The sequence below is a fragment of the Saimiri boliviensis genome, chromosome X (assembly GCF_048565385.1).
Source record: "Saimiri boliviensis isolate mSaiBol1 chromosome X, mSaiBol1.pri, whole genome shotgun sequence".
Lineage (NCBI taxonomy): Eukaryota > Metazoa > Chordata > Mammalia > Primates > Cebidae > Saimiri > Saimiri boliviensis.
The window spans coordinates 38,222,718-38,247,141 of record NC_133470.1 but is presented as its reverse complement, the minus strand read 5'-3'; the positions used below and the strand labels follow the sequence as shown (position 1 = coordinate 38,247,141).

At 40.4% G+C, this 24,424-nt stretch overlaps 1 protein-coding gene across 13 annotated transcripts in view; it reads left to right on the top strand.

Moving 5' to 3' along the window:
• CASK (calcium/calmodulin dependent serine protein kinase) overlaps window positions 1-24,424 on the top strand; it is a 410,801-nt gene that overhangs the window by 215,725 nt on the left and 170,652 nt on the right. The window lies entirely within an intron of this gene.

The following is a 24,424-nucleotide window of genomic DNA, read 5'->3' as shown; positions in this document are numbered from 1 at the left end:
CTTTCTTCTGCTTGATCAATTCGGCTGTTAAAACTTGTGCATACTTCACGAAGTTCTCCTATTGTGTTTTTCAGCTCCATCAATTCACTTATATTCCTCTCTAAATTGTGTATTCTTGTTAACATTTCGTCAAATCTTTTTTCAAAGTTCTTAGTTGCTTTAGATTGGGTTAAAACAAGTTCTTTTAATTCACAGAAGTTTCTCATTATCCACATTTTGAAGCCTGCTTCTGTAATTGGAACACACTCGTTCTCCATCAAGCCTTGTTCCGTTGCTGATGAGGAACTGTGATCCCCCCCTGAGGAAGAAGCGTTCTGATCTTGGGCATTCTCAGCCTTTTTTGGCCGTTTTCCTCCCTTCGTTATAAATTTATCCATCTGTGGTCTTTGAATTCACCGTCTTTGTAATTAGGTTTCTGAGTGGACGTCCAACTTACTGATTCTCAGCGCCGAAATCTGAGCAACCCACTGCACCGACCAAATCAGCGGCGTTAAGATTAATGGTGCTTTTCCGACTCTGCACCAAGAACCGTCGCTCCAAGGCGCCGGCAAAACCGCCTCGCCGGTCACAAGAGTCGCGCTGGCGACCCGTGGGGCTCCTCCGCTGGGAATCTCCTGGTGCGTGAGCAACAAGAATTCATGTGAAGGTGTGGCGTCCTCTCAATCTTTGTGCTTTCAGTGGGAGCTACAATCCCGAGCTGTTAGTGATCAGCCATCTTGGATCTCTCTTGTGTCTCTTTTGCTGGCAAACAGAACAGTTCTTATTGGCATTTTGTGCCTTAGATGGTACAAAAGAAACATGTCTAAATACAGCCCATCTCTGCACTGTTGCAGTACCCATTTATCCACTCATTTCATGGACCCAGGTGGCTACCTCAACAACAGAATACCGAGAGGTATCTGCTTGTTTATATCAATCACTTTTTGAACCACGAAAGGAGCTCTTTTTTTTTTTTTTTTTTTGAGGTGGAGTTTCATTCTTGGCCACCCTGCTGGAGTGCAGTGGTGCGATCTCAGCTCACTGCAACCTCCACCTCCCAGGTTCAAGCAATTCTCTTGCCTCAGCCTCCCAAGTAGCTGGGATTACAGGTGCGTGCCACCATGCCCAGCTAATTTTTTTTGTATTTTTAGTACAGACGGGGTTTCACCATGTTGGCCAGGCTGGTCTCAAACTCCTGACCTCAGATGATCTGCCTACCTTGGCCTCCCGAAGTGCTGGGATTACAGGCATGAGCCACCACACCCAGCCACCACCAACATGTTGATGGGCATCAACATGTTCTATTTTAATGCACTACTTAAATTTCCATAGGGCCATTCTCCATATGGGCCTCCCTTTAATAAATAGGCCAGGTTTCCACTGCCCTTCTGCCTGACCTTGTGGCCAGGCCACTGAATCAATTAAAAAAATCAAACACAGGGGCTTTTGCTATTGTTCATTTCTTCAGAATACAGTTTAGCCGCCAGGCTAATTTGATCTTACCTTTTTTGATCAAGAGTGGTATCCTTCTAAATAGGACTGTTCACCTTGGAACTGTCATTTACATACCAAGCAGCTCTTTGTTGGTCAGTAGAGAGCCATTCATGGGGCCCTGTGCAAGTGTCAGTAGAATCCTGCAGTTCTTCATACAGTTCCAGAGTTAGTCTTAGGGGAATAGAGGCTCCCTGCTTGACAGTATTTCCTCTTTTCACATCCCAGGGAGGATGCTCCTGTATAAACCATTTCCATTTCATTGTGGAACAATTCTGGGCACTACCATCTTCATTTGAATGTTTCTCTGATATCATGTGAGAAAGCATGGATATTTCAGGTCTCAAGATCATTTTATGTCCTTTAGTCATAGGGGTAGCTTCCGTTAATGTCCCATAGCAAGGTAGTAAATGCTCCTAAGTGGAAATTCTCTAGTGCAGAGTCCTAGTAGTTGTCACTGGAGATGCTCACAGACTTTTGCGTAAGCCCTAGTAAACACTCACAAAGGGCAAGCAAATGGAGAATTTGACCCTACTGATAATCCAGCTTCTATTCTACACATTGTGGGCTTCGGTAATATCACAAGTCCATTTAGCATGTTCAATTAATATTGCTACAAGAGTGAATTTATGTTTCTTCTGTTTTGCAATACAAGATAAGGGAAACATTCCCCATCAGACACAGTATCATCATAATATAGTCAAGTAAAAGAGACACAACTACTTCATGTAAAGTGTGTTCGAATGTACCAACTTATCATAGTTTTCTCAATACTTACTTTCCTAACTGTAGCCTCTATTATGATTTTACCAACAGGTTTTGAGTTTACAATACTAGGTAGGGGATGTGTTCCCCACCCATACATAATATCCAGTTCCATCAAACATTCAAGTAAAGGAGATACAGCTTCTTTACATAAAGCTTGTTTATACACATTCTAAATTTCTTTTTTTTTTTTTTTTTGAGACGGAGTTTCACTCTCGTTGCCCAGGCTGGAGTGCAATGGCGCGATCTTGGCTCACCGCAACCTCCGCCTCCTGGGTTCAGGCAATTCTCCTGCCTCAGCCTCCTGAGTAGCTAGGATTACAGGCACGCGCCACCATGCCCAGCTAATTTTTGTATTTTTAGTAGAGACAGGGTTTCACCATGTTGACCAGGGTGGTCTCGATCTCTTGACCTCGTGATCCACCCGCCTCAGCCTCCCAAAGTGCTGGGATTACAGGCTTGAGCCACCGTGCCCGGCTTGTCCCAAATAATTGTTGGTCAGCTTTCTCATTGTAATCTCTGCCTCTGATTTTTTTCAATTTCTCCAAACTGGGATAAATATAGCAAACCTGTTTGGAACCCCTTATTGTTGGGAGAACAGCAGAAGCTTCCTACCAACCTTCTATAGTGATGATCTTCGTTTTAACCCCATCAATTTCCACTTTATTCATCCCATTTCTTAATAGCCCTCTAAAGACTCCACCCTGCTTAGATGAGTCCAATGACTCTCCTCTTTCTTTTTCCTCTTAAGTTTCATCCCATCAATGTTTTCTTTATTTGCCTTATTTCTCAATAGCGATTTAAACTTTCCGTCTTCCTGGGATGAGCCCTGTGACTCTCTCCTCTGCCTTTCCCAAGTCTCTTGTTAATTATGCTCATGTTTTTATTGGTGCCCGTACAAAAGGGCACCTTAGCCACAGAATTTGCCATGACCTGGGTAATGGGCATATTCAGTCATCATAAAGCCAGTCCCACATGGCCTGCATTATGAAGCAAATGAGCTGCTACTTCACGGTACTCCACTTGGCATTTGTAGGTGGAATTGGACAGTCCCCTTCTCAGGGTAAACAGACCTTACAGTGGCTTTTATCCAGTCCACCATGCTGGTCATTCCCTTGAAAATAACCTCCTTGAAAATAACATCAGAAATCTACCTATCCATCTGTGATTGTTCAATAGTGAACTGCAGATTCTCTCAACCAAACATGCTCTTCCACTCTTGAGCATTTAAAACCAAAGAAACTGCTCCAACAGTTTCTTCACAGTATACCCTCCAGTTTCAATAGTTTCTCGATTTTGCCCTTTCCCCACATTGGCTACCTTCTTGATAACCACAGGTTGTATAACCGCCCAGTGGGCTCATCTTCCCCTGTCTAGACAGAACCAATTTATTAATACAGGGAAATTGCAATAGAAAAAGAGTAATTCACATAGAACCAGTTGTGTGGGAGGTGGGAGTTTTATTATTACTCAAATCAGTCTCCTTGAAAACTCAGGTATCAGAGTTTTTAAGGATAATTTGGTGGATAGGGGGCTAGTGAATCAGGAGTGCTGATTGGTTGGCTCAGGGATGAAATCATAGGGAGTTAAAGCTGTCCTCTCATGCTGAGTCATTTGTTGGGTGGGGGCCACAGAACTAATTGGTGGGGCCATCCAGTTGTTAGAAATGCAGATAACTGAAAAGACATCTCAAAAGGCCAATCTTAGGTTCACGATAGTGATGTAAGTTGCAAATCTTATGACCTCCAGAATAATGACTGGTAATATTTAGAAGTCCAGCCCCTCTCATCCATACTTGGTGGCTGGTGACTTTTCATTCATTTTGCAAAAACAGTTTAGCTTTTGAGAAGGGCTATTATTTAAACTATAAACTAAATTCGTTCCGAAGGCTAGTTTGGCCTATGCCCAGTAATGGACAAGGACAGTTTAGAGGTTAGAAGAAAGACGGAGTTGGTTAGGTCTGATATCTTTCACTGTCATAATTTCCTTAGTTACAGTTTTGCAAAGGCAGTTTCAGTCTTAGAGGTACTTCGTTGTCCTTGCATACATTTTTCCTTGAGGGTCAGCTTTGAGGCTAGTGGCCTGGGCTCAGACAAAGTCTAACCCAGCACTCTCCTTTAATTTCATTTAGCCATTACAGATAAACACCAAAGAATTTAGTGTTTCACTTTTTCATATTAGTCCACATACCCTTATGCAACCAGTGAACCAACTCCCCGAAAGTCACATCTATCTCTGAATTCCACCAGTAACTTTTACCTTTAATAAATGATTGCAGCACAGCTGCAGCTCAAAACCATGGGTAACCATGTGGCCACCCAGGAATCAAAGATTCCTCATCTTCCACCCTTCTGATGCAGGGTTTTTGTCAGCCACTTTGCCAAACAGGGACCTCCGCAGCCAGCAGCACCCCCCTACCTGGCCCTGGCTTGGCCATGGGCCTGCTGTGGCATCAGGCCCACTCAGCCCACCTGTGCTGTAGCTTGTACCTGCATTCAGCAGTTTCCAAGCTTTTGTCCTCATCCAAGAATAATGAGGATACGCTGACAATTTGAAGGGTGAAAATGGGTAGAGAAGAATTTCATTAACCAGTAGAACAGCTCTCAGCAGGGAGAGGACATAGGAGGTGGCTCCCACACCCGCAGTCGGATGGTTTGTCTTTCTCACTGGGGCTAGGTCCAGGGTTTTTTATGGGTTTAGAATGGGGCATGTGTGCTGACTGGTTTGTGAGTGTGCAGAAAAGGTTAAAGCCAAAACACTACTCAAAGGTGGGCACAACAGTGTAGAAAACCAATTAGGGAAGGGTAGGTATATGTAAAATAGGTCGAGGGTGGGGATCAATCAGAGGAAAGGGCACCGAACGGGAAGACAAGTTCTCAATCCGGTCTGTGGATTTACCCGGGACACGTGGTTAGGCTTTAAACCAGGCGTCCCCAAACTTTTTACACAGCGGGCCAGTTCACTGTCCCTCAGACCGTTGGAGGGCCGCTACATACTGTGCTCCTCTCACTGACCACCAATGAAAGAGGTGCCCCTTCCTGAAATGCGGGGGGGGTCGGGATAAATGGCCTCAGTGGGGGCTGCATGCAGCCCGCGGGCGGTAGTTTGGGGACGCTTGCTTTAAACAGTCTTCAGCTTGAAGGTCGGGTTTCACTGGGGACTTGCCCCTATCTGTCTAGGTATTTTGTCTGCCTCCTGCTACTGTCACTTTCATTCTTTCTCTTCCCAAACCATGCTTCTGTGAGCCAAGGCCATTCTAACAAATGCTACCTCATTGAAACCAATTCAGTTTGGGGAAGAAAAAAAAACCTCACAAAGTGCTTTTCTACTCTCTCAACAATTAACGGAGATGGTTTCTGTGACCAAATGTATGGGGATTTTTCCCCAACCAACAAGCAAGCAAGCATTTCTACAGTGGACACCAGCTAGGCATCCTCTGATTGAGTTCTGTTCTGACATAACATACCTAGAAATAGCGTCAGATCCCACAGGTTGAGGGCTTAGTCCCCAAGACTGGCCCCCAACTTCGGATGCCAATGGCAAGCCCCAGGTTGTATCACCTGTGCCTCTGACTGACCAGCTATGTATTAGGGATCCCATGGCTCCCTCTTTGGACTCAATTAATTTGCTAGAGTGCCTCGCAGGAGTCAGGGAAACAGTTACATGTACCCATTTATTATAAAGAATACAGATGAAAAGATGCATAATGCTGGGACATGGAGCTTTCCGGTCCTCTCTTGACAGAGGCACCACCGTCTGGGAAACTCCACATGTTCAGCTATCCAGAAACTCTTTGAATGCTGTCCTTTTGGATTTTTATGGAGGCTTCATTACATAGGCACAATTGGTTAAGCCATCAGCCATTGGTGGTTAATTTAACCTTCAGCCCCCTCTCCCCTCTAATCCTGACTAGTGTTTTAAGGTGACCAGCCCCATCCTGAAATTGCCTAAAAAGTCCCGCCATCAGTGAACCATTAGCAGACAAAAAGACATCATTCCGGAGTTTCTAAGGATTTTAGCAGTTGTATGCCTGGAAAGAGGGTTGAAGACCAGATATATATTTTACATATCACAGACCTGATAATGAAAGTTTCACTATCTATCAGCTTTGGCTTTTGGCTTTTCATATAAGCTTGAATGTGCTGGCTAGACATTGTCTATTAGGAATGTACAGCATAGAAACTCTAGCAACTTCAGTGGCAGTCATAAGAATTAAGAATCACTTGAGGATGGTAGTTGTAAAGCAGACAGGAAATTAGCAAGTTTAGAATAGGGAAGAAAGTTTATCATTGAATTAGATGAAGCAAAAATATCTTTGAGGGACAAATTTTGAATTTTAACAAATTCAAATCAGTCAAATTTGGTTCATATTATGCTTCAATACTAACCATTCTTTTCTGTAGATTCTTTGAAAAGCCAAAAGTAGATAAAGATTTCTAAGAATGAAACATTTGAGGGTAGAATTCCAAAAATAATTTTATTCCATTGTATCACCCCCAGATACAAAACACACACACACACATGCACACGCACACACACACACACACACACGTCTATACTCTGGGATTATATACACGTATATAATCCCAGCTACTCAGGAGGCTGAGGCAGGATAATTGCCTGAACCCAGGAGGCGGAGGTTGCAGTGAGCGGAGATGGCACCATTGCACTCCAGCCTGGGTAACAAGAGCGAAATTCCATCTCAAAAAAAAAAAAAAAAAAAAAAAGAATGACTGGAATTGCAGTGAGATTTAGGGAATTTAAAAGCCATCATATATCAGTGCCCAGAATTCTCCACTCCACTGTCTCTTTCCAGGACCAATGTTTCCTGGCCATTTTATTTTTTCTTTTTTCTTTTTTTTTTTTTTTTTTTTTTTTGAGACGGAGTTTCGCTCTTGTTACCCAGGCTGGAGTGCAATGGCGCGATCTCGGCTCACCGCAACCTCCGCCTCCTGGGTTCAGGCAATTCTCCTGCCTCAGCCTCCTGAGTAGCTGGGATTATAGGCACGCACCACCATGCCCAGCTAATTTTTTGTATTTTTAGTAGAGACGGGGTTTCACCATGTTGACCAGGTTGGTCTCGATCTCTCGACCTCGTGATCCACCCGCCTCAGCCTCCCAAAGTGCTGGGATTACAGGCTTGAGCCACCGCGCCCGGCCCTGGCCATTTTATTACCAATCACTTCTTTGTCATTTCTAGATAAAATTGTCTTAAGGTAAAGTCCCCTGCTCCATGTAACTTCCTGTCCTTAATCAAGGGAAAAAAAGATGTTAAGCGAAGAGAAAGAAGAATTGAGTATCTCATGTCTTCCCTCCCATACCTGTTAGTATCTGTATTCATTTTCTTTTATTAAGAGCCCCAGGTGTTAAAGTCACAAATTTTCCTGAAAACTACATTTAGAAAATTAATAATAATAAATGATAGTTACTGATCTGCTTTTATATATATTCATATAATTTTAGAAATATCTCTGAGATAGATACTATTACTACTATCACTTTCTAGATGATGGTTGTAGGTCCACAGAGGATAACTTGGCTACAGTGATACAACTGCTATATTATAAGGTCAAGATTTGAACCCAGATAATCTGACTTAAGAGCCCACATTCTTTAGCTACTGTTTTATATGGATTCTCATAATATATGATAATACTCACTAGAATCTAGTTTATTGCTTTAAATAAGAAGACCAACTATCCCCAATGATCAAAAATATGTCTCATTTATGTACTTGATCCAGTTTTCAATCTGGAAATTTATTAATTCCTGCCAACTCTCCACTGTGAAGATACCCTGTTTTCATTTTAATTGATAAGTAATCTGAGGGTCATATTTTGAGACTGTGTAAGTATACTGTGTTTCCCTTTCACCCACTGGATTTTAGCATTCTTTGATTCTTTACTTGCCTAAATCAGCTGTTTTCTTGGCGGTGGCATTTGATAATCTTTTGGTGAATGAATATATTAGACTTGAAGTAGTCCTTTTAAGACATCACTCTAAAAAAGACTTGTTATTTTAGATTATTTCTCACACACCACTGTATGTGGCATAGTTTCTGATATTTTCATGCTGCCTCTTCTTCCCTTTCCTCCATCAAAAACCAGTCTACAATGTATGGTTTTAATAAATCTAAAAATAAATTATTGAATCTAGGAAGTGTAAGTTATCTAGAGTTCAGAAATATCTGCAGACAAAAAAAAAAAAAAAAATTGGAAGACGAAACCTGTGTTACATTTTGTAACACTGAAGAAAGTCTTTAAGAGGCTCACTTTTTTGATGGTGCTTTGGCCAGCAGAGGGCAATATATTGCCAGTCCTAGTTAAACCTCTTTTGCTGACGCATGAACCGCCCACATTGCAGTATTCTCCAGCTAGAAATGTAAAGCAATAGAAAAGTTTGGGGATTTTTTAAAGCTCCAATACAACAATAAATTTCTTTATTTTAGTAGCCAAAAACCACTTTACACATGATAGAAAAAAAATAATTATATAGACAATGGATTTCTGTCCTTAAGATGGAAGGGAAGCCGAGTGCCCCTCACCTGCATTTAATAGGATATGTCCTTTAGGGATAGTTTTTGTTTTGTTTTGTACTAGTGATTATCACAAGACTTACTTTTGTAAAATATTTACAACTACAGTTACCCTAGTGGTAGAAAGAAAGTCTTACATTTCAGTATGTGAAAGTTTTTATTACTGTATCTCTCAGTTTTTCTTTAACTTTGTTTAATCATAGAAATTGATGGACATGGTTTTTAAAGTCAAATAATACTGAAAAACTTGTAATAAAAACATGTTATGTCTAAAGTATTTTCACCTCACAAAGACAGCATAGGAGAAGTCTCCTCTACCCTCGACTATAGTCACCTCTTCCTGTCATTGTAACAACTTACACTGCATATCCCTTCCTCTTAAGAGAGAACTTAAAATAACCTTTGCCTCGTTATTGAGCTCGTTTCATCAAGTGGAGTATGTACTTGTTTTTACCTCTGAGAACACGTGGTTTGTTACTAAGTCTTCAAGAACTCCACCACTCCCTGTCCTGCAATGGCTTGGAAAGTACAATCTCTCTCTCTCTCTCTCTCTCTCTCTCTCTCTCTCTCTCTCTCTCTCTCTCTCTCTCCCCACCCCCTCACTCTCACTCGCTCTCTCACATGCATACACGCACAAAACTTTCAAGTAAAATAACTTGAGGCATTGTCTTTTTTGTTAAAGAAATTACTATATTCATTGTCATCTTTTTAGAAATCAGTGTTACACATATTCTTTATTTATATTTTTTATGCATCATTTATCTATTGCTGTGTACTAAACCACCCCCAGACTTGGTGGCTTAACACAAGAACCATTTATTCACTCTCAATTCTGCAATTTGTTCTGGACTCAGCTGGGTAGTTCTGTTTGTCTCACCTGGTGGTCATTTATGCAACTTAGTCATCTGGCAGCTCAGCTGAGGCTAGCTCGTTCAACATGGCCTCACTCACATGTCTAGAGCATCACCTGGAAGAGTTGAGCAGGCTGTTCCCGTCTCTCCAGGATCTTTCATCCTGGGCTTATTTATAATGTGATGGTCTCAGGTTCCAAGAGGGCAAAACTGGAAGCTGCAAGGTTTCTTAAGGCCTTAATCAAATGTCATACAATGTCTACATTTTATTGGTCAAAGCAGGTCTTAATATCTGCCCAGATTCAACTGGGAAAGTAGACTCCACCTGTGGATGAGAGGAGTGGCCAGGAACTGGGGGCAATTTTTAATCTAACATATTTCTTTGGATGTGCTTACAACTTTAATGTTCTACTAGACTTATTATATATTTTCTCCTTGAGGTGTAGTGAATTGGCTTTTTCTTTTTCTTTTTTTTATTATACTTTAACTTCTGGGGTTCATGTGCAGATCTTGCAGGATTGTTATATAGGTATACACATGCCATGGTGGTTTGCTGCCTCCATCCCCCCATCACCTACATTAGGTATTTCTCCTAATGTTATCCCTCTGCAACCTCCCCACTCCCTGCTATTGCTCCCCTAGCCTCCCACCCCCCAACAGACCCCAGTGTGTGATGTTCCCCTCCCTGTGTCCATGTGTTCTCATTGTTCAACACCCACTTATGAGTGAGAGCATGCGGTGTTTGGTTTTCTGTTCTTGTCAGTTAGCTGAGAATGATGGTTTCCAGATTCATCCATGTCCCTGCAAAGGACATGAACTCATCCTTTTTTATGGCTGCACAGTATTCCATGGTGTATATGTGCCACATTTTCTTTATCCAGTCTATTCTTGATGAGCATTTGGGTTGGTTCCAAGTCTTTGCTATTGTGAACAGTGCTACAATAAACATATGTATGCATGTCCTTATAGTAGAATGATTTCTAATCCTTTGGGTATATACCCAGTAATGGGATTGCTGGGCCAAATGGTATTTCTAGTTCTAGATCCTTGAGAAATCGCCACACTGTCTTCCACAATGGTTGCACTAATTTACACTCCCACCAACAGTATAAAAGTGTTCCTGTTTCTCTACATCCTCTCCAGCATCTGTTGTCTCCAGATTTTTTAATGATCGCCTTTCTAACTGGCGTGAGATGGTATCTCAATGTGGTTTTGATTTGCATTTCTCTGATGACCAGTGATGAGGAGCATTTTTTCATGTTTGTTGGCCACATAAATGTCTTATTTTGAAAAGTGCCTGTTTATATCCTTTGCCCATTTTTTGATGGAGTCGTTTGTTTTTTTCTTGTAAATTTGTTTTAGTTCTTTGTAGATTCTGAATATTAGCCCTTTGTCAGATGGGTAACTTGCAAAAATTTTTTCCTATTCTATTGGTTGCTGGTTCACTCTAATGATTGTTTCTTTTGCTGTGCAGAAACTCTTAAGTTTAATTAGCTCCCATTTGTCTATTTTGGCTTTTGTTGCGATTGCTATCGGTGTTGTAGTCATTAAGTCCTTGCCTATCTCTATGTCCTGAATGGTATTGCCTAGGTTTTCTTCTAGTTTTTATGGTGTTAGGTCTTATGTTTAAATCTTTGATCCATCTGGAGTTAATTTTTGTATAAGGTATAAGAAATGGGTCCAGTTTCAGCTTTCTGCATATGGCTAGCCAGTTTTCCCAACACTGTTTATTAAACAGGGAATCCTTTCCCCACTGCTTGTTTTTGTCAGGTTTGTCAAAGATCAGATGGTTGTAGTTTTGTGGCATTACTTCCGAGGCCTCTGTTCTGTTCCATTGGTCTATATCTCTGTTTTGGTACTAGTACCATGCTGTTTTGATTACTATAGCCTTGTAGTATAGTTTGAAGTTGGGTAGCATCATGCCTCCAGCTTTGTTCTTTTTGCTTAGGATTGTCTTGGCTATGCAGGCTGTTTTTTGGTTCCATATGAAGTTTAAGGTGTTTTTTTTCCAGGTCTGTGAAGAAGGTCAATGGTAGCTTGATGGGGATAGCACTGAATCTATAAATTACTTTGGGCAGTATGGCCATTTTCACAATATTGATTCTTTCTAACCATAAGCATGGAATGGAATGTTTTTCTGTCTCTTTGTGCCCTTTGTTATTTCCTTGAGCAGTGGTTTGTAGTTCTTGAAGAGGTCCTTCATGTCCTTTATTAGTTGTATTCCTAGATATTTTATTCTTTTTGTAGCAATTGTGAACGGGAGTTCACTCATGATTTGGCTCTCTCTTTGTTATTGGTGTATAGGAATGCTTGTGACTTTTGCATATTGATTTTGTATCCTGAGACTTTGCTGAAGTTGCCTATCACCTTAAGGAGACTTTGGGCTGAGACGATGTGGTCTTCTAAATATACAATCACATCATCTGCAAATAGAGACAATTTGACTTCCTCTTTTCCTAATTGAATACCCTTTATTTCTTTTTCTTTCCTGATTGCTCTGGCCAGAACTTCCAATACTATATTGAATAGAAATGGTTAGAGAGGGCACCCTTGTCTAATGCCAGTTTTCAAAGGGAATGGTTCCAGTTTTTGCCCATTCAGTATGATATTGGCTGTGAGTTTGTTGTAGATAGCTTTTATTATTTTGAGATACATTCCATCGATACCTAGTTTATTGAGAGTTTTTAGCAGAAAAGCTGTTGAATTTTGTTGAAGGCCTTCTCTGCATCTATTGAGATAATCATGTGGTTTTTGTCTTTGGTTCTGTTTATGTGATGGATTACGTTTATATATGTGCATATGTTGAACCAGCCTTGCATCCCTGGGATGAAGCCTACTTGATCATGGTGGATAATCTTTTTGATGTGTTGTTGCATTTGGTTTGCCAGTATTTTATTGAAGATTTTTGCATCAGTGTTCATCATGGATATTTGGCCTGAAATTTTCTATTTTAGTTGTCTCTGCCAGGTTTGGGTATAAGGATGATGTTGGTCTCATAAAATAAGTTAGGGAATATTCTATCTTTTTGTATTGTTTGGAGTGGTTTCAGGATGAATGGTACCTGCTCCTCTTTGTACCTCTGGTAGAATTTGGCTGTGAACCCATCTGAACCTAGACTTCTTTTGGTTAGTAGGCTATTAATTTCTGCCTCAACTTCCAACCTCATTATTAGTCTATTCAGGGATTAAACTTCTTCCTGGTTTAGTCTTGGGAGGGTGTGTGTCTAGAAATTTATCCATTTCTTCTAGATTTACTGATTTATGTGCATAGAGGTGTTTGTAGTAATCTCTGATGGTAGTTTGTATTTCTGTGGAATCGGTGGTGATATCCCCTTTAGCGTTTTTTATTGCATCTATTCAATTATTCTCTCTTTTCTTTTTTATTAGTCTGGCTAGCAGTCTATTTTGTTGATCTTTTCAAAAAATCAACTCCTAGATTTATTGATTTTTTTGGAAGGGTTTTTTTATGTCTCTATATCCTTCAGTACTGCTCTGATCTTAGTTATTTTATGTCTTCTGCTAGCTTTTGAATTTGTTTGATTTTGCTTCTCTAGTTCTTTTAATTTTACTTCTCTAGTTCTCTTAATTTTGACAATAGGTTGTCGATTTTAGATCTTTCCTCACTTCTCTTGTGGGCATTTAGTGCTATAAATTTCCCTCTAGACACTGCTTCAAATGTATCCCAGAGATTCTGATATGTTGTATCTTCATTCTCATTGGTTTCAAAGAACATCTATTTCTGTCTTCATTTCATTATTTATCCAGTAGTCATTCAGGAGCAAGTTGTTCATTTTCCATGTAGTTGTGCAATTTTGTGTGAGTTTCTTAGTCCTGAGTTCTAATTTGATTGCACTGTGGTCTGAGAGACTGGTTGTTACGATTTCTGTTCTTTTGCATTTGCTGAGGAGTGATTTACTTCCAATTATGTGGTCAATTTTAGGGTAAGTGCAGTGTGCTGCTCAGAAGAATATATATTCTGTGGATTTAGGGTGGAGAGTTCTGTAGATGTCTATTAGGTCTACTTGGTCCAGATGTGAGTTCAAGTCCTGGATATCCTTGTTAATTTTTTGTCTTATTGATTTGTCTAATATTGACAGTGGAGTGTTAAAGTCTCTCACTATTGTTGTGTGAGAGTCTAAGTCTCTTTGTAGGTTATTAAGAACTTGCTTTATGTTTCTGGGTGCTCCTGTATCGGGTGCTTATATATTTAGGATAATTAGCTCTTCTTGTTGCATTGATCCCTTTACCATTATGTAATGCCCTTCTTTGTCTCTTTAGATCTTTGTTGGTTTAAAGTCCATTTTTATCAGAGACTAGGATGCAACTCATGCTTTTTTTGCTCTCCATTTGCTTGGTAAATCTTCCTCCATCCCTTTATTTTGAGTCTATGTGTGTCTTTGCACCTGAGATGGGTCTCCTGAATACAGCACATCGATGGGTCTTGACTTTTTATCCAATTTGCCAGCCTGTGTCTTTTGATTGGGGCATTTAGCCCATTTACATTTAAGGTTAATATTGTTATGTGTGACTTTGATCCTGCCATTTTGATACTAGCTGGTTGTTTTGCCCGTTAGTTGATGCAGGTTTTTCATTGTGTCGATGGTCTTTACCATTTTGGTGCGCTTTTGCATTGGCTGGTACTGGTTGTTCCTTTCCATATTTAGTGCTTCCTTCAGGAGCTCTTATGAGGCAGGCCTGGTGGTGATGAAATCTCTCAGCAATTGTTTGTCCATAAAGGGTTTTATTTCTCCTTCCTTTATGAAGCTTAATTTGGCTGGATATGATATTCTGGGTTGAAAGTTCTTCTGTTTAAGGATGTTGAATATTGGTCCCCACTCTCTTTTGGCTTGTAGGGTTTCTGCTGAGAGATCTGCTGTGAGTCTGATGAGCTTCCCTTTGTGGGTAACCTGAAGGGATTTCTCTCTGGCTGCCCCTAGCATTTTTTCCTTCATTTCAACCCTGGTGAATCTGACAATTATGTGTCTTGGAGTTGCTCTTCTTGAGGAATATCTTTGTGGTGTTCTCTGTATTTCCTGGATTTGAATGTAGGCCTGTCTTGCTAGGTTGGGGAGGTTCTCCTGGATAATAACCTGAAGAACGTTTTCCATCTTGGGTTCATTCTCCCCATCATATTCCGGTACACCAATCAAATGTAGATTAGGTCTTTTCACATAATCTCATATTTCTTGGAGGCTTTGTTCATTTCTTTTCATTCGTTTTTCTCTAATCTTGCCTTCTCATTTCATTGAGTTGATCTTCAATCTCTGATATCCTTTCTTTTGCTTGGTTGACTTGGCTATTGAAACTTGTATATGCTTTGCAAAGTTCTTGTGCTGTGTTTTTCAGCTCCCTCAAGTGGTTTATGTTCTTCTCTAAGCTGGTTATTCCAGTTAGCATTTCATCTATTTTTTCAACATTCTTAGTTTCTTTGCATTGGGTTAGAACATGTTCCTTTAGTTCAGAAAAGTTTGTGATTACCCACCATCTGAAGCCTGCTTCTGTCAAATTATCAAACTCATTCTCCATGTTGCCTTGCTGGTGAGGAGTTGTGATCCCTTGGAGGAGGAGAGGCATTCTGGTTTTTGGTGTTTTCATCCTTTTTGCACTGGTTTCTTTCCATCTTTGTGGATTTATCTACCTTTGGTCTTTGAAGTTGTTGACTTTCAGATGAGGTCTCTGTGTGGATGTCCTTTTTGTTGATGTTGGGGCTATTTCTTTCTGTTTTTTAGTTTTCCTTCTAATAGTCAGGTTCCTCTGCTGCAGGACTGCTGGAGGTCCACTCCAGACCCTGCTTGCCTGGGAATCACCCGTGGGGGCTGCAGAACAGCAAGGATTGCTGCCTGTTCCTTCCTCTGGTAGGTTCATCCCAGAAGGATACCTGCCAATTATCAGCCAGAGCTCTCCTGTATGAGATGACTCTTTGGATATACAGGGGTCAGGGAGCTGTTTGAGGAGGCAGTCTGTCCCTTGTCAGAGCTCAAGTGCTGTGTTGGGAGCTCCGTTGCTCCCTTCAGAGCTGCTGGGCAGGGATGTTTAAGTCTGCTTCGGCGGAACTCACAACCACTCCTTTTCCCAGGTGCTCTGTCCCAGGAAGCTGTGGCTTTATTTATAAGTCCCTGACAGGCTGCTGCCTTTTTTCAAAGATGTCCTGCCCAGCAAGGAGGGAGTCTAGTCACAGTCTGCCTGCAGAGGCATTGTTGAGCTGCTACTGCGGCAGGCTCCCCCCAGCTGCTGTGTAAACTTCTTTGTGCTTTTGTTTACACAGCTAAGGTTAGAGCTGCCTGGTAATGGCAGACACCCCACCCCCCGTGGAGCTTGTCTGGCGAGGGTCGAGCTCAAACTGCTGTGCTAGCTGGGAAAATCCCAAGCCAGTGGGATTCAGTTTGCTGTTCTCTGTGGCGGTGGGACCCGTGGAGACAGATCACCTGGCTCCCCACCTTCAGCCCTCTTTCTCTCTGGGGTATGGGCGACTCTGTCTCGCAGGTGCTCCAGGCGCCAGTCAAAACAGCTGCTCAGATTTGTCCTGGAAACCTGTGTAGCCTGTCAGCATGCAAGCAGCTCCTGGTCTATGAGCTGCAAAGACCGTGGGAGAAGCGCAGTATCGGAACCGGAGCTCCAGAGTGGCCAGAAACATTGCCGTTAGCCTCCATTGGGTAGAAGGGAGTGCCCTCCAGCCTATAGCAGTTCCCGGGCAAGGCAGTGCCCCACCCTGCCTCAGTTTGCCCTCCTCGGGCTACACCCACTGTCCATCCAGTCCCATTGAGATGAACCTGGTACCTCAGTTGGAAATGTGGAGATCACTCACCTTCTGTGCCACTCTTACTGGGAACTGCATTCCAGAGCTGTTCCTATTCGGCCATCTGACATGAATGAATCATTGGCTTTTTCTTTAGGGATTACTATAGTATGTGTATCTCAGAGTTCATAGTTTCCTGGATAATATTCCTAAAAGGAAAGGAAATTTTACTTTGTGAGGGATACCTACTGTGTCCCACTTTGGTCTTGGAGCTGTCATGTTGTATTTGTTGTTTCTTGTATTAAAAGGTATATTCAGTGTGCCATGAATCCAGCTGGGTGCAGTGGCACTTGCCTGTGGTTCTTAGTACATGGGAGGCTGAGGGAGAAAAATCACTTGAGCCCAGGAGTTTGAGGTTACAGTAAACTGTGGTCATGCTACTGCACTCCAGCCTAGGTAACAGAGTGAGACTCTGTCTCTAAAAAAACGTGTGTGTGTGTGTGTGTGTGTGTGTGTGTGTGTGTGTGTGTGTGTTTGTCTGTCTGTCCATATATATATATATATATATATATATATATATACATAATATGCCATGAATCCATGGTGTTTCCTTTGTACTTTTTATCCTCTATAAATCCTCTTCCTTTACCTTCTCTTTCCAGAATTAATCTAACTTTTCAGTAAAACCAGAAGAAAAGTCTGTTTCTCCTGCTTTGCTTCCCAATAGCTGGTTTGATCCTGAGAGCTGGATAAATTCATTGACATCTTCACTACCAGAGATTAAAAGGATGTAGAAAGATGATTGTCTAGCATGGTAGGGTAGCTTTCCCTCCTACCATGCTGGGTTGTAGTCATTACTTAAGGTTTCGTTATTTGCAGGATCATAAATGTCAAATTACTGGGCCATGAGACTTGCACTTACTTACTTACTTACTTAGCTGCATCCTCTCTCTACTTGCCACATCTATTTGGAACCCTGTAATCAGTCCCCATAAGAGCTGACCCTGTGTGTTCCTGTGTTTTTCAAGTTTCACTAGCCACAAAGGGGAACTGAATATGAGCATGCATGCAAACCTCACCAGTTCCCTTTGCAGCCAGCTGAAAGTTGTTTTTCATATAGAGGAAACAGCATTTTTCTTTTGAGTACAAACTGAATTTCCACACAAATATGAAGCATTTCATCTTCTGACAGTTCAGAGGACACAAGAGAAGAGGGCACTAAATTGTGAGGAAGGCCATTAAAAAAGAAAGTAGGAAAACAAAGAGGCAAACTGAATTGGGGAAGACAGAGGTGCTGCTGAGTCCAGGAAAGGAAAAAAGAGACCCCGGGGAGGCGGGCCAGGGTTCTAGAAAATCTAAATAAGTAGTAGCATACAGGACAAGGCAGGAAACGTAGGAAGGAACTGTCTGCAAAGGGCTTATAATAGCTATGCTGGCAGTATTAATGGAAGGCATTAAGAACTTTTGGTTTAGAAATTTGCTGTTAGACAAAATTTCAAAATATACCACATTCACATGATTACTGCACCTACCTGAGTTCATGCTATGGAGCCAGGTTTAGATGAAGGTACCTTGTCCTCACTTCAGAACATAATATGGTGATCTGTTTGGCCTCTCTGATTACATGGAGAAAAACCAAGAATCAGATATATATTGACATCTCTTCTAATTTTTTCTTTTTAGAAGATTGTCACCCAGGCTGGAGTGCAGTAACATGATCATAGTTCACTGTAGCCTCAAACTCCTGGGCTCAAGTGATCCTCCCACATTAGTCTCCTGAGTAGCTGGGACTACAGGCATGTGCCACCATGCCAAGCTATATTTTTTAATCTTTTGTAGAGATAGCCTCGCTATGTTGCCCAGGCTGGTCTGGAACTCCTTAGCTCAAGCAGTCCTCCTGCCTCAGCCTCCCAGAATGCTGGGATTACAGGCATGAGCCACTGTGCCTGGCCCAACATTTCTTCTAATAGCATCCTGCCAGGTGCGCTCACACTCTCCTCCTTACTTGCTCAAGTTTCAGAGTATGGTTCTGATTAGCATAACATACAGTGGGTCTGTTACCTCTCCTGTCCTGGACATTGCTATTATTAGTGAAAGCTGAGGCTAAATAAAATTACTCTTTCTGAGTTATTTCCCCCACCTCACTTGATCCAGATCAACTTCCACTGTATATCTTTCTGGTTCTGATGTTTACCCTCAGCTTCTAGCCATTCCATTTTATGTATTTTCTCTGCCTTCCTTTGGCATTTGGGTATTTGGATACCATATGTTGCATGTTTCTACTTGCCAGGTGCGTGTATTCACTCGTTGAGTCCTCATAACAACCCTATGAGTTAGGTACTACTATTATTCCTGTTTTCTCAGTAGATAAATGTTATATTGTAAGTGGTGGCAGCAGAAATAACTCAGACAGCCTGACTGCATCATTCACCCTTTTAACCGGTCTTTATGCTGCCTCTCAGTTGGATGTTTAATAACGCTTAATATTACTGGGATAAGAAAACTTATTGGATTCGGCCCTACCATAATTCTTCCTACAGCCTTACCAGTGGGATCATGATAATCCATATACATTGGCCAAGATCAATTCCCTGGGCTGTGTTAGATGGGCAATACCAACATTTTATTAGCACTTTTTTTTCTTCTAATTTTCCCTCATCCCCTAGTGAATGGCCAATTCTTTCTTTAGATATGTTAATCAAGTTATCTCCTGGTCTAAGATACTTTTTGTCTCTAAAGTTGTTTTATATATTTGTACTCAGGTATTTGGATTTTGTAGCTGAACTCTTTAGAAAACATGTTTATTTTCATGTTCTCAGGGAACACCTGATTTGGACTCCTCTATACTATTTATAACTGAAATACCAAGATATCTAATTATAAGATAATTTCATCTGCAAGTTCTTTAGCTTGGTCCTTAAGGAATGCATAAGGGCTAGTGTTTATTTAGATTGATTGATTAGAAAATTTTTTTAACTTTGCTTCTAGTGTCTGACAAAAGAGACCATAAGCAAAGTAAAAGACAACTGCATAGTGTTAGAAGTTATTTACAAACTATATAAATAACAAAGGATTTAGAACCCAGAATATATAAAGAGCTACTTCAACAATTTTTTTAAAAAGAAAAAGGAAAAAAAGATAAGCAACTCATTAAGGGAAAAGGGAGGAGGAGGGGTATATATATGAATAGGCCATTCACCCAAGAAGAAACCTGAATGAGCAAAAAGTATATGAAATGATACTTCATTTCACTAGTAATCAGCAAATTAAAACCACAATGAGATACAATTTCACACCTATCAGATTGGCAAAAATTAGTAAATCTGATAAAACCAAGTGTTGGTAAGGATGCAGGACTCATCCTTGGTAAGGATGTGAGTCCTGCATCCTTACCAACACTTGGTTTTATAAGGAACTCATTTCTGCCTCGTAGTGTGATGGGCATATAAATTGGTAAAATCACTTTGGAAAGCAATTTGTCAAAACTGAGACAAGCTGAAAACGTACATACCCTTACAACCAAGCATTTCTGCTTTTAGGTGTCACATAAACTTCACACATAAGCATAGGGTATAGAAAAGACTTCACTTGAACATCGTTTTAATTAGTGGAAAAAGTGGAAACCACCAAGATGCCCATTGTCAAAGGAAATGGAGAAATGAGTTCTTGTTTGAAAGCAGTAAAACACTACATCAGTGAAAATGAATGAACAAGACCTACGTGAGTCTACACAGATAAACATAATTTGAGTGAAAAGAGGTACAAAGGATGTAATAGTAAGACACCATTTGTGTAAATTTTTAAAACAAAAAGTAGTGCATATTGTTATGCATATGTATGTTGTAAAAGCACAAAAATATACATCAGAGTGATAGACACCAACTTCAGGAAAGAGATTTCCTCAAGGAAGGATGTGAAGTGAGCTTTAATATATCTAACTTTTTGGATGATGTCTATGAGCACGAAAAAACTTTTTAGCGCCCCCCTCCCCGCCCCCCCGCGAAAAAACTTTTAAGTAAAACCAAGCCATTAATATCTGTTCAATTCGGTTGCTGGGTGCTTAGCTACCTGTTACGTTGCATTTTTCCATTTTTGTATGTTTGAAATGTTTTATGACTAAAAGCAATATATATGTGAAATTACCAAACCAGAGTATAAGTGAAACAGTTAACTGTTGCTCCCAAAATAACTTGCATGACTTATTAAAGCAAAAGAGATTCCTTGTATCATCAACACCTGTATCCAAACCATAATTAGAAGCCTGTTCCATCTTCTGATGATTCTGTATGCATTTCATGGGCCAGAAACAAAACTAATAAGGGTAAGATGCTCTAATTTGATTCCATTTTTTTTTTCACTTCAACCTTTATGAGTTTGTGCTGGATTATCATCCATGTTTCAGAGAGAGCTTCCAGAATGTACAAAAGTGTGATGGGTAAAAAAGCAGTCTTAAAGATTTTGTTTTTTTGGCATTACTCAATTTTGTTTGTTTGTTTGTTTTTTTGAGACAGAGTTTCGCTCTTGGTACCCAGGCTGGAGTGCAATGGCGCTATCTCAGCTCACCGCAACCTCCGCCTCCTGGGTTCAGGCAATTCTCCTGCCTCAGCCTCCTGAGTAGCTGGGATTACAGGCACGCACCACCATGCCCAGCTAATTTTTTGTATTTTTAGTAGAGACGGGGTTTCACCATGTCAACCAGGATGGTCTCGATCTCCTGACCTCGTGATCCACCCGCCTTGGCCTCCCAAAGTGCTGGGATTACAGACTTGAGCCACCGCGCCCGGCCCTCAATTTTGATGAGGGATAAGCAGAAATTTTTGGCCCCAATACATATTAATGGCAACTTATGTTTTTTAAATGAAAGACATCTCAGCAATCACCTTTGTGCTCGGACAGAATTAAACAAAAGTGAAAAGCATTAGCAGAGACAATGTCAGTAGAATGGAAGTCTACCAACTTGCATCGCTACATATGTAAAATACAATTGCTGCTTACATCACAGTGCCATGAAAATTAACTGATGATAATGCATGGGAAGCACCTAGCACAGTGAAGGGCATGTAAATAAACACATCACTTTGCTTCCCATTCCCTTACATGTGAACTTGAAGCAGGGAAATAAAAGGAAAAATAGAAGTTTAGAACAAACCTACTACCTCCTTTCTAGTTCTGTGCTAACTCTTAACATCCCAAAACAGCTCTCCAAGTCTTCATCTGAAAACATAGGCTGAACTGAGGCATAGTGACAGCCACTCAGCTGGGCCATGCAGCTATGACAGAGGACACTGCATCATCCAACATGGGAATGCCCCGTAGTTTATCCCTCATCTGAGTTGACATAATTCAGATTATATTCTGAGTTTCAAATATTTTCTTCCAATTAAAAATACCCCTACAAGCTTCTTTACAAGTGAGTGTGGTTTCTTGGTGGCTGACATAAAAGGCTCTCCAGTAAATATCATATCTGTGGTGAATATTTTTCCTGCTTTGTACTTTTGCTTCAGTTTTTATGATTTGGTACAAAGAATCTAAATTTCTAAGTGAGATCTATGAATTTTTCCCTATAGTTATTTCTGTTATTTTGTTTGAAAGTTCTTTCCCATCTACAGATAAATTAGTTGGTTTTTATCTTTTAAGGTCTCATTATTTACACTTAATTCTTGAATATACTTAAAAATTTTGGGGTAAGATAAAAGGTAACGCTGTAAATTGGCCTTTTATTTTAAATAGGCACAGCACTATTATTTATTAATCCATCTCTTCCTTCCTGATGATTTTTGTGATGTTTCCTTTAATTACAGTGATTTTCTCTGAGGAAGGAGAATGTATGGGGGTCATCTGAGCTTTGCAAAAATACACTTAACCCCACGTTTGCAAGATTCTGGCACATCTTGACTAACAGGATCTTAAGTCTCCCTTTCATGTGTTCCTGCCCTCACCCTTCGGAGAGCCATTAATATGTCGTATACAGGCCAAGCATGGTGGCTCATACCTGTTATCCCAGCACTTTGGAAGGCAAAGGCGGGCAGATGACCTGAGGTCAGGAGTTCAAGACCAGCCTGGCCAACATGACAAAACCCTGTCTTTACTACAAATATAAAAATTAGCCAGCCACAGTGGCACACACCTGTAATCCCAGCTACTCCAAAGTTGAGGCAGGAGAACTGCTTGAACCCAGGAGACAGAGGTCGCAGTGAGCTGAGATTGCACCACTGCACTCCAGGCTGGGCAACAGAGTGAGACCCTGTCTCCAAAAAAAAAAGTCATATACGTATTTTGTACTTTTCTCATATGTCATCTAGGATCTGCTTAGACAAGTATATTTGGTTCCACAGATAAGTTTATCCTCGTGTCTGCTCCACAGTGTTATCCTTACTGAAGGATAAGAATATATTTTAATATCTGATAAAGTATTATATTTTGAAGACCTAGAAAATAATTAGCCCATTAACATGTTGCTGCAGCATCCAGGTTGCTTGTTGAGAGAACTCTTTTCATATTGGTTTTCTCTTGTGCATAACTTTCAGTAAGGCTTTGTTTCAAATAGTTATATTAGTTATTCAGGTTTTTGTGCTGAGAAAAACAAGAAAAAAAAGAAATAAAAATAGTTATATTCTACTTTTATGTCAGCAGTAATAAAGAATTCATTTTTTAAAGTTGAAAAGAAAACTATAGTGGAAGAGAATTGTCTTTTTCTACTGACTTAATCTCAGAAAATTTCAGCCACCATCAAACCTGGCTGTATACAGCATACTTTCCCAAAACTAGCAATACTCAACACTGAGGTCTCACTCTGACAGCCAGACAATTCATTTTGAACATACTTGGTTTTGCATATATGAGATGTTATTTAGAAACCTGTTTTGAAGGTCTTTGCGAGGTAAAGATATGTATATACTTGTGAATTTCCTTTTTTTGTATGCTTCCAGAACTAAACCTTGGGTTAGGAGAGGTGAGAACTGTTTCCTGCTTGCAAACACTAAAGCTCAGTAAGAAGTAAAAGATTATATGTAATAAGTAGCTTTAACTTTCGTAAGTCAGTAGCATATTTTTTCTAAAAATTTAGAAACCTTCTCAGGATTCAAGTTACTCTAAGGCATGTTATCAGATTTCTCTCAGTAAGCAATCTGTTATAAATAGACATTGATTTCTATCAAAATTAATTTTCTTGCAAATAATATAGCAAGAATTAATTAAGCATACTTTAAAATTTTCTTAAGAATGCCATTGTGCAGAGCTTTATAGCAGTTATCTAGTGTAGTGAGACAGCTTCTAGAACTATGAGTGTATTTATATTCACTTTAATGTTCCTTAAAAGTGATAATAATTGGTAATTTCACCAAACTCTATACAATAAGATACATAAGGTGTTTACCAATAATATAAAATAATTTTTTTTTGAGACGGAGTCTCGCTCTGTTGCCCGGCTGAAGTGCAGTGGCGCAATCTTGGCTCACTGCAACCTCCACCTCCCGGGTTCAAGCGATTCTCCTGTCTCAGCCTCCCAAATAGCTGGGACTGCAGACACACGCCACCATGCCCAGCTAATATAAAATAAATTTTTAAGTTTGAGGACATGAAGAAAAATAGAAGTTTTCATAACACAAACATAAATGCTAAATTTCATTTAGATGGTTATTTGTTAATATTGTCAGGGCAAAGTAATTAATATAATTTTATCACATTTTTCTGACCCTCTAATTTTTCTGCAAATTTTAATATTTATCCTCAAATATTACTTATTTTTAAAATATGCTTTTGCTTTGACTTATTTTTTATTCAACCAATTGTGTGCACTTATTGAAATATAGTTAACTGGCCGGGCACAGTGGCTCACACCTGTAATTCCAGCACTTTGGGACTCCGAAGTGGGTGAATCACCTGAGGTCAGGAGTTCAAGACCAGCCTGGCCAACATGGTGAAACCCCATCTCTACTGAAAATACAAAAATTAGCCAGGCATGGTGGCGAACACCTGTAATCCCAGCTACCCCGGAGACTAAGGCAGAAGAATTGCTTGAATCAGGGAGGCGGAGGTTGCAGTGAGCCAAGATCATGCCATGGCACTC